The sequence below is a fragment of the Chenopodium album genome, chromosome 4 (genome assembly GCF_948465745.1).
Source record: "Chenopodium album chromosome 4, dcCheAlbu1.1, whole genome shotgun sequence".
NCBI lineage: Eukaryota > Viridiplantae > Streptophyta > Magnoliopsida > Caryophyllales > Amaranthaceae > Chenopodium > Chenopodium album.
In genome coordinates, this window is record NC_137837.1 from 31,313,015 (window position 1) to 31,322,315 (window position 9,301).

Consider the following 9,301-nt stretch of genomic DNA (forward strand, 5'->3'; position numbering starts at 1 on the left):
GGATTCAAGCCCCAAGTCTAGCTCTAAATGGGTAGGGGTAAGCATTGGATATTCTTCGACGCGATCATGCATATGAATGTGGCCGCACCTCAATGTGAGGTTGCCTACGTATCCGTTAGGAATCAGGCCAAATGTATTTTAGCCAAACTTGGCACAAGTGTATGTACACCTCAAAGAGATCTTTCAAGGTATGTAATATAGTTAAGTTAATGGTTTAAAGAAGAAAAGGGTACTAGACTCATGAACAGAATCCCCAACATGTGTAATTGTGAATTTGAAAATATTGAATTTTGCAAGTTTATTTTCAACATTTTTTTTTTTGCTTTTAATTTTTTTTTCATTCTTTTGAATTAATATGGGTAATATCGGATCATGCGGTCCATCACTCACTTAGCATTCATGTTTCTTAGGCACAGTACCAAGCACTCGATGAGAGACGCAATTTCGGACGTGTTCATATCAAAGACATTGGAACACTTACCCTCAGACATTGTTTTATTGTTGCTTTTTTTTCATTTGCTTTTGAATGTTATACAAATTACACCTTCCCATCCCAAGGTTAAGTGAATGTGGGTTTAATAAATAAGGACAATCGTTAGATGAGGCTAAAAGTGGTTGAGGAAGAAATAGATATGTGATTGAATGGTTAATGGAGAAGGAATGGGTTGCAAAGGTACCTCAAATCATTGGTATACATTGTGTTCGGTTCGTCAATTGATTAAATTTTTATCTTTCATAATACATGATCGAATGCAAGAAAGAGATGCTCATTTATGAAGAAGGTAAGAAATGTGACACATAGACACATGGATAAGGAGAACCTATGCTAGACTTTTTAGGTGGAAGGGTTTGAAACAAAAGAAGAAAACATGAAATCATGGTGAGAAGCTTGTATCGTGCTTTGTCTTTGTGGCTTTTTATGAGTTACTTCTTGCCGCCCGGTGAAAAAAAATTTGTTTTTGTTGATACATTGATTGGAAGGAAAGAAGGAAGGAGTGACGTTCCCCTTATTCTTCCAACTATTGCCTACTGATTTTAGACTCAAGTACTATATAAGAATGAACTCACTTAATGCATTCACTTAATACTCGGATTTGGAAAGGAAGAGTGTATGAAACAATTTTTAAAACTATTGGGAAATTCTCCACTCATTCCTATTATGACGGAAAATGATGCATGCATGGTCCTAGTATACAATCATAAACAATATAGTGCATTACTCGGAGACAAAGTGTGTGCAACGACTCATGTGTGATTAGGTGAGTTTATTAAAACTCGTGGTATGATCGCATAGCTAGACATGAGGACGTTGTGAGAAACAAAAGACCCAATGACCAAATAGCACGGAAGACTAAAAGACAAACTAACTTGAATAATTTTGTCCAATTTTAATGTTTATGCTATTTACTAGGTGAGAACGGTGCGTTGGCAATCGTTAGTGTAGACACCCATTTGTGTCTCCCCAAAACAAAACCCGGTGATGAGTACCTTTCACGTCGAATCATAATCGAATGGAGTGAAAGTGTGGAAAGTTTAATGTTGCGGATAGTTTTAATTTCTTTTCTCTTCTCTATGTTTTTGAAAACTTATTTTAGGAAAACAGCCAAATCAAGTTTGGTTGGTCCATGATATGGGTAAAATAGTAGTGTAGTTGGATGGGGCTTGACAAGAGCTTTCCAACGATATATTATAAGCCCAATTCCGATGAATATTGAGGAAGTTATGGCCGAATTACTGAACTGGGCCCGGTTTGAGCCTTATATGCGGCCCAATGATCTAGGGGATGGCCTAATATGATTTATCATTCCTAATCCAAATAGGAATGGTTTTAGTCATCTAGATTCTTCTAGAAGGTTCTTTTCATTTCTAATTCAATTAGCATTGATAAATTGACTTTTGTTGACTTTTTGGAGTTTTAATTAAAATCAGAGAACGTTTTTTGAGGAAGATACGATTTTATCCTCCTTTACGGAAATTTCTATCTGATTTTAAGAAAACGCGTGAATTTCTGAATCAGCGCCAAACGCCAGCTGTAGCGCCTGGCGCTAGCATTGGCGCCTGGCACTAATGTTGGCGTCTGGCGCCAATAGCCAGCGTTGGCGCCAACATCGTTTTATGTGCGCCAAATATCTGTTTTGATATTTTATCTTTTTGGCTGATTTTCTTTATAAATATCGTGCTAAAAACTCCGTTTTCATTCATCAATTCTCATCAATCACCAGTTTTCATCTACAATCCACCAACTCTCATCAAAACTAGCCTTCTCAAAAATACAAAATTCTGCATTCATTAGATCTAGATACACCTAGCCATATTCGAAGTTGTCTTCGCCCTAGACGTGAAAGGTTTAATTTATGAGGGTTTGGTCCCAAATCTCTCTTTCCATTATTTGATTTAATTGTTTTTCTTATTATTTTCCTTGAAGTTACTAACGTATGTATTTTGTTGTTAGAAAGAGGTACGAGGCATCAAAGTAAGTACTTTAATGGTTTTTATTGATGTTATGATATAGAAATCATGCTTAGATTGTTATTTTGATTCCTAGTATCATGTCTAGGGTAACTTTAATACTAAGTATGATTGTTATGATGCCTTTTATTTTCTTCCTAATATTATGATTGTTAGTATCATGTTAGGGTTAAAGCTTTGATTTTTATTATTTAGTGACATACTAGGGTTTGTTATTAATCTCGTTAGTATCATGCCTAGGATCTTGCTATTTTTATTATGCTTTAACATGATTATTATTATGATAATGATTTTATTATTGTTATAATTATTGTTATTATTTGGATTATTTTGATGTTGCTTGATATTTATTGTTATTGCTTGATCACACCTTTTATGCATGTTTAAAGGGAATTTGGTACTTGTAATCACGCTTAATAAGATATTAATAATCTTGTTTAGGGTTAATTTGATTATAATTCAAGTGATCGCCAATAATAGATTTATTTGTGCATTAAATTCAACCAACATAGATAAACAGGTTTAGGGTTAATCCTATTGATTGCATGTTAATCAAAAAGCGCACATGAATACGATCAGAATAAAGTAGAGGCCTATTACTAGGGCAGGTTCAATATCTTTTAGGTTGGATTTGTACCTTCATCCCCGAACCCTATTTGTTTCAAGACCTTATGGAGTTGACGATCTCTTTGATCGTTAAGGGGTGTAACCTTCACCTCGTGAACGGTTTACAAGTTCCTAAAAAACTTCACTACTACAAAATTAGGCGAAGAGACCCGTCAAAACATGCCTTAGAGACCATATTCTAACGGGTCTCTATCTCAGGGGTCTGCTTGATGAACAGACCGCCTCATAAGTGGGGGTCTGTTATATTACTAGGTAAGAGGCCCATTATCAAAGATAGGGGGTCTGTTATATTGCTAGGTAAGAGACCCTTTATTAGAGAAATGGGGTCTCTTTGCTTAATCAGTTCAGACCTGTCATTTAAGAAATGGGGTCTCTTAGCCCATTAATTTTATAAAAAAAAAAATCAACGTAACCCATTAATTATTATTTTTGCTTTTTTTAAGAACATTAAAAAACCCAATATCAAAATGAATAAATATGAATTTATAAATAAAATAAAAAAATTCATCAAAACTAAATTATGATTTTCATTTTATTCATCATTGATACAATATAGTTTATACATTATACGAAGTATAAGGTGCAAGAGTGTATGTGCAGCAAACATCATCAAAACCATTTTTAAAAATAGCAACCGGAAACACACCTCAAACTAGATAAGTAAGAAGTTGCAGATGCTTATGGTGGAAAGGAAAGTGAAGCGCTCCAAATAATACAAGCTGCAAGACATAGTTTCGAGATCCAATTTTTTACTATTCCAAGATCACTCATTTCCCCGGCGACGGAATTATCAATGAGATATTCATAGCCTCCAACTGACATTGAAAAAATAACAATAAAAAAAAGTCAATTAAGAATTTTACCAATTAACATAAAATTGAGGAACAATAACCAAACAAAATTTCTAGTATATGTAGATCTAAAAGAAGGATAATCAACCGCATAGTATTTCCTATTAGATCTTCAGTTGAGCAAAACTAAAACTTTTTTTTTTTAATTTAAATTATGTGAATGCAAAATAAATTACATAAAAGAAATAATAGAAATTAGTAGTAGATGAATTTAGAGATTTGTTGAGTACCTAGCTTGGAGAATTGGAAATGCAAGAAATACACCAAAGAAGAACGGAATTCGCTATTTTTTTTTTAAAGAGTAGAGATACATAGTCATTTTTTTTATAAAAAATGCAAATATTAGTTTCCCAGGAACCATATATTAAAAAGTGAGGAGGAAGAGTAATTACCTTTTATTCTAAAAGAAGAAGAGCAAGTACCTTCCATTGAATATTAGCAAAACATCAACGGAGGAAACAAGTGGAAGAGACCAGTGACGGCGATATTCTAAGAGAAAAGGATTTTGATTTTGGGGCTGAGGTTAGGGTTTTGAGGAGAGAGAAATGTATATAACAAGTACCCCTAATACACATAAGAGACCTGTTAGGATTGACAATGGGTTTATGCATTCTTCTTTAAAATTTCTCCAAATTAATTTGTGGGCCCTAATATTTATAATAGACCCGTTAAGTTTTAGAACGGGTCTCTTATCATGTGCTAATAAACATAACAAACCCGTTACCATTAATATAGGATCTCATATATCAAACGGATCCATTACATAAATAACGGGTCTTTTATTAGGGATCTTTTTTGTAAATTTTGTAGTAGTGCTTGTTGGCGACTCTTTTGCTCTATCTTCTTTCCCTTTGGACGCCACCGTACTTTTGTGTATGATCACAGTGGGGTTCAAGTTAGGGGATTAACGCTTGAAATATTCCCTATAGTTAGTCATAAATAAGATCAACCACAATCAAAGACAAAGAACACATGTTAAGGTTAGCAGAAAAATCGATCAGAAGAAGCTAGGAAGAGGTTTAGAATTCTAGAAGAGTTAGGACTCATGAGTATAAAAAATATATATATAAACAAAAATATATAATCCTATGTTATACGAGTGACACCGATTAAAGGAATTGGCTAAGACTAGCTTGACACGAAAAAATGTTAAAAAAAATAATAAATAAATAAATTGACACTAAAAAGACACCTACACTGGACAGGCTGTAGTATATCGGTTATAACTTTTGATTTGTTACTCTGATTGGGACGAAAGCAACTCTAAATGAAAGATAAAACTCAGGGCTATAGATCCATAGGTGGAAAACACGTAACTCTTTTTAGAACTCTTGATACGACCAAAACAATTTGATTCTTGTGCAGTATACGTGAATAAATATCCGGATGACTAAAAAATAAAAAATAAATAAAAACTATGGCTCGACTCTAATAATAAAAAAAGGGTTCGATAAGAGAAAAAAATAAATAAATAAAAAGTAAAAAATGCACACTGAAGCACATTGTCACGAATGATGCAATGAAGTTCGCAATCTAAAGTCAAGTTCTATGTTCGACTATGGTCAAGCTTAAAAGGGTTTCAAAGGGTACCATGGTTAGCAAGGCAGACTCCGTTGAGGGTGTATGCCAACGGGCAGCTTCCCGAGTTTGTGATGAAATCGAACTCGACTCTATTGTTTCGGTAGATTTAGAAACTCGGATGAACCCTGATTGCCATGAGCTTTTTTGGGTTGATAGAGCTTAAATCCCCCGGGCTAGCCACATACGTAGAACACGTACTATTGTGGCAAAACAGGTAATCTAAACTGCATATGCATATGTGAAAATGCCAATTAAATAGCAAGAATAAAATTCAAGAATCTTTCAAGTCTCATCCACTCATCTCAATTAAATACTGATCACTCAAATCGATAAATAACCAAGAATCCTCCCTAGTGCAGTCACCAAATTGTAGGCGTCGTTCGAAGTGCGCCTACATTAAAGCATGTTCTGAATATGCTTGGCACTCATAGGAAGTGGGTATTGACGTATACGACCAGGGACAAGGAAAGTAGGGAGCCGCCAACAAGTTTTTAAGGAACTTCTAAACCGTTCACGGATCATAAAAGGCAACCACGATAAAGGGACAACGAAGGCAACAACGATTGACACGTGAAGGTTACACCCAATTCATAATCCATGAGATTACTAAATCCATATGGTTCGGAACCACAAAAGGAGGATCAAGGATGATGGTAAGAAGTGATTCATGGAGTTACATTCGCCCGTATTGGCCTCTACTCGATTCTATAGTAAAAAGTGATTCATCCGATCTCAAAGGCATGTAAACAAATATTCAATGTGTTCCAAACTATTATTAAGCTAAATTAATTGAATATTAACGCAACACATAATTCTAAAATATTTTTGATCACTTTGATTAAATAATAAGATTAAAAAGGAGCCTAAACTGGTTGTCCAAATTATCTTATTAAGCGTGATTTAAATTACATATATCCTTTAAACAAGCAATGTACTGATCAATAAATAATAATAGAATAAACATTAATATTTGATGCAATTCAACAATAGTATCTTTATTCAAATCAAATAAATATAAACACAATCATGATACTAGCAATAAAGAATAAAAATAAGAGTAAATAAGTGATTAATTACTCACTTTCCGCGTTTCCTTGAGTTGATACATCATGAATAAACTGTTAGTAACTTCAATAAACAAAATCAAATTAAAATAATTAAATTAAAAGTAGAGTTTATTTGGTCCAAACCGTCATTTAATTATACCTTTCACGCCTTGGATTAAGTATAGAACTTTGGGTATTTATAATGAAAAAAGAAGGGTCAAAGGATTAAGATAAAATTCGAAAAACTTCGGAATAAAACTCGACAGACAACAATTTTTACGGTTTTTATTTTTATCATATCTTTTGATCTGTATCTTGGAATAAAATAAATAATATTTATTTGGAAAGCTGTTGAAGTTGACTTTCTGATCCAATTAAAATCAGAGTAAAATCCTTTGTAGAATAAAAGATATGGCCGAAATAGTGGGACGGTGTCAGTTTTGGATAGAGTTTATTTTTTAATTCATATCTTTTCCGTTATAGCTAAGAATTGATAATATAATATATCATTTGAAAGATAATTTCAAGGGCTATCCAATAATATAATATTTAGATAAAAAATTATGAGTCACCAAATAATATGTAATGATCTTTAAACGTCTTTTAATTCGAATAGAATTAGGACTTTCAAATAGAAAAGTTTAATTCAATTTCAAAATTTTTAATCTTATCTTTTCTTAAAAGATAATTAAGATATTTTAGAAACGTATAGAAGCTTTCAATTAATCCTAATTATTTTAGGAATGATATTAAATAATTTGGACTCTCCACATGATCATTGGGTCGTAGGTAAGGTGGGCTTAGGTTCGGTTTGGACTCAGTTTAGTATTTTGGCAATAACATATTCGTTATAACTCGGATTTGGGCCTATAATATATTATTGGAAAGCTCTTTTAAAGCCCCGTACAAATATTAAATCATCGGACCAAGATTATGGACCAAAATTAACTGGAATAAACGTTTTTATAAAAAGGACACTAGATGAATGATTTTAAAGGACACAAAATGAATGATTTTGGGTTTAAAGGCACGAAAAGATGAAAATAAGTTATGGTTTGTGGAAATGGGATAGGAATTTGGTTGGTTTATGAAATGGAAATATTGATTTAAGCACTCAAAGATTAAAAACTCAACCCGACCAACAATGGTGGTGAAAGGTTGTTCATCATCGGGTTTTTTTTTGGCGAGACATTTTTAGGTGTCTACAGTGGCGATAAATGTTGGTGGTTCGCGTCACAAGTCAAAACCTCCGCGTCAATACTAAAACATTAGTTTTAACTTGTTTTTGGTGGTTAGTTTGAAAAGGGTAATCCTACATTCTAGCTAAGTCAACTATAATTAGAATTTATTAATCCAAAATAATTAATTAAGCAAAGTCTTTTAGTCATTGGTCAGTTTGTTTGGACTTATTTACACACACAAGTTAAAAAAAACGGTGAGTTCAATCACATATAGGCTATAAACAAGCGAGAGATGCACAAGTAGTCAAGTAGTAACAATATGGTGCATTGAGTTTGCAACCTAACCATGGCTCTACTTCTCTTAAGTTCAAGAATTATGGTAGTCAAAGTGGGTCCATGGTTATGACTTTGAATGCATCACGCAGAAGCCTTACCTTTGGAAGGGTAGGCGCGTTTGGATGGGACCCCGCAAGTTAAACTTGCTTCCATGGTTTTGTGAATTCACAAACTTGGATGTACCCTACGTTGTACGGAGCGTTCTATTAGATAGATATATGGATCATGAATTCCCAAGGGCTAAAGCCATATTAAGAAAACATATGGATTTCAAAAAATAAGGAAAAACTCAATCAGGAAGAAAAATCGTTGAAACGGTACTAGAATCGGTCAAAACAAGAAGGCAGATTTCTAACTCGTTGTTGGAAGAGCTCGGCGCGAGAAAACAGGGTCCATACGCAGCGATGACCTTATCGGGCCGCAATGAAACCGTCATGTCATGATAGACACTGTGTTTCCCTAGGAAGACAGATAAAGACAAGGTGTCCTTGATTTATCTCCTTTCCCATTTCATTTTCCCTAATAAGAAGGTTCTCTTCGGTTGTGTTTCCCATACCCAAAGGTAATTTGTGTTTGATGATGGGGGACAAGGGGTTGAGTACAATCTTATTCTTATCCATCATGAATAAATAAGTGCTCTTTCTTCCATCATGCATTACATCTCTATCAAATTGCCAAGGTCTACAAAGCAATGCATTAAAATCATACATAGGTAATACATCACAAAGCACCTCATCCTTATATTGCTTGCCAATTGTGAAAGGAAGAAGAGTTTTTTAGTTACCTTCATCTCATTGTGATTGTTAAGCCATTGAAGCTTGTAGGGAGTAGGATGATCGGTAGTTTCAATATTGAGCTTGCTCACCAATTTTATTGAAGCCACATTAGTGCAAGATCCACTATCAATGATAAGGTTGCAAACTCGATCCATGATGGTGCAACGAGTTTGGAAGATGTTTTCCCTTTGCTCTTCTTCCAAAGGGGTAGAAATGTAGTGAAGTGCCCTCCTCACAACAAAGATTTGACCCTCATCATCTTCAACTAGAATCTCATCCTCTTCATCATATATAGAGTCTCCAAAATCCTTCTTCTCATCTTCGTACTCATCATCATCTATTTCACGAATCATCATAGCTCTACTATTTGGACACTCATTAGCAAAATGTCCATAACCTCTACACTTATAGCAAGTCTTCCAATTGCTCAACTT

The 9,301-nt window shown here is 34.1% G+C and overlaps 1 long non-coding RNA gene across 1 annotated transcript; it reads right to left on the reverse strand.

Moving 5' to 3' along the window:
* Window positions 1-3,599: 3,599 nt before the first annotated feature.
* Window positions 3,600-4,500, reverse strand: LOC145626901 (uncharacterized). The gene is made up of 2 exons (XR_014111151.1): window positions 4,340-4,500; window positions 3,600-3,911 (listed from the first exon to the last, which is right to left on the reverse strand). It is a non-coding gene; the product is annotated as an uncharacterized LOC145626901 (long non-coding RNA).
* Window positions 4,501-9,301: the final 4,801 nt, after the last annotated feature.